This window comes from Galleria mellonella, unplaced genomic scaffold, assembly GCF_026898425.1.
Source record: "Galleria mellonella isolate WM207_F2 unplaced genomic scaffold, CSIRO_AGI_GalMel_v1 utg117, whole genome shotgun sequence".
NCBI lineage: Eukaryota > Metazoa > Arthropoda > Insecta > Lepidoptera > Pyralidae > Galleria > Galleria mellonella.
Genome location: NW_026441980.1, coordinates 2,407,211 through 2,409,542, shown reverse-complemented (window position 1 = coordinate 2,409,542; position 2,332 = coordinate 2,407,211).

Below are 2,332 nucleotides of genomic sequence, written 5' to 3'. Positions count from 1 at the left end.
GATTAAAGTCAATCCATTTATACAAGTTTACTGCTTAGGAGTACTTCTAATTTGGCCTCTTTTTAGCATATTACCTATTTGGCCTACATATCAATTTCTGTAAGTATTAACTACTTTGTCAGTGGTTTTTTTTTAATAGAGGAGAATCGAATGGTAACTCCGCCTGCTTGATCGCTACGCTGACAGGGCATTAGTGAAGGATGATAGATGAGTATAAAAGTAGAGGGTCTACCATGAAATGTTTTCCGAAATTTCGAAACCGAACGAACACAAATTTGATGTTAAAATTACATAATACTTACCGTTTAAAAACATTAAAAATATTAAAATATTATTCCTTTATACTTTTATGGTAGGATTTGTGACGAAGGAAATGTTAAGCTCCATTTGTTGGGCCATATTAGGTATGAACGAAAACACGAAATTGAGTCCGAATTGTGAACTTCGGAATTTCATTTCATGGTAGGCCCCCAGGTCAGTTGATTCTAGTGACGAATTTAACAATCATTAACGACAATGTTTTCAGGGTTGACCGCGTGTAGGTTGACCTGCTATAGTTTACCAAATGATTGCGTTTATTCATAAAGTTTTCTCACAAAATCTTATAAATCATAAACCATGCTATTCGATAGTCTAAAAGTCAATAAATCTTTTTCGTAATTCTTCTTTCAACCATCTCTTTGAATAATTAACCCAACTTCCTTATTTCATGTCATTGCATTAACTTTCAGTCATACCTCTATCATCTTTTTGTATAAAACCTTATAAACCTGGAAGGGGGAAGAGATTGTTAGTAATGCGGACTGCCAGTCCCATCCTAGCAATATACTCAACCATGTCGACCTCCACGTGGTCCCTCTGGAAACTACCGTGCTTAATTCCAGGTGAATTCATTACGATGGGCTAATTGGCCTGCCTTTTTATTCTCACCTATCATACCTCATTGGTGCCTCGCCAGTGTATACCATTAGGACAGGCGGGGTTACCATTCCATTATCATTAATTATAAAATAACCCTACAATACCCGTACAAAACAAAGCTAAGAATATCTTCTATTCTGTTCCGAGTTCAGTAAATATCCTGAGTCACTATCATCATCATCATGATTTCAGCCATTATCCGTCCACTGCTGGACATAAGCCTCCGTTTACGAGCCACCTACATCCTCTGACTCCCTGGAATGAATTTCAGGTCGTCCTACACTGCGTTTGACCGTACGCGGTCGCCACTGAGTGACTATAGTAGACGTAGAAATGTTTGTATGTGTGTATATAATAAATAGACAAAATGTTGAATACTTTTTATTTCCTTCATCTTAAATTAACATTATTTGTACTGTTATTATATCAATGTTATACAAAACTTAGTATAATTAACTTAAACCACTGAAATAACTGATAGATTACTTATATAAATAAACTTTTTTTAAAACCAAATATTATTTTTGTTTCTCATTTATATTAACTGTTATATTTTATTTGTTCATCCGTACCCTTACATACTTACATATCTGTCACGTCCGTCTCCCATTAGGGTAGGGAGAAACAATGGAACGCCAAATGCTTCGATTCAAATAAACCTCTTTCGTTTCCTCCATTATAAATGTTAAAATGAGTTTGTTTTTGTTACCAAACACTATGAAATTTGGTATACACGTATAATATGAAACGAAGAAGGTACGAATACGAACGTATAAGAAGAAGTCACTCGACCACCAAGTGGGTTATGAGCTTGATTATTCGGTCAGTACTCGAATCAGACTAACTTAGCACATCATTCATTCGACGCAACTTATACAATATTTTTTTTTTAAATAATACCACCTTTTTTCGCCATCCGAAACCGTGGTCCCTACTTGGGTAACCTGTTTTTATTATAACTAGTACTTCAATAATCAACAAAAAATAATGTTACATTGCGAAATTCCAAAAAAAAAAAATCTATTTAAGTAACAAAGAATTGGAAAAAGGTTGGGAAAAGGAGATGGAGGGAAAGTTGGTACCTTAATTATTAATGCTACAGTAAATTAGATTTAAAGAAAATATAACTTACTATTTTAAAGTAAAGACATATTATTTTAATCTTAAATAAAAAAATCAATTTAATATATAATCAATCATTGCATGCCATTTGACTGTATAAATAATAAAATATCTTCAAACTATAATCCCTGAAAGAGTAGTCAGAAGCATTAGATAGTACTTAATTATAACCATTGGGATATTGTTGTATACATTTGACACCAATTTATATATATATATATATATATATATATATATATATATATATATATATATATATATATATATATATATATATATATATATGGTA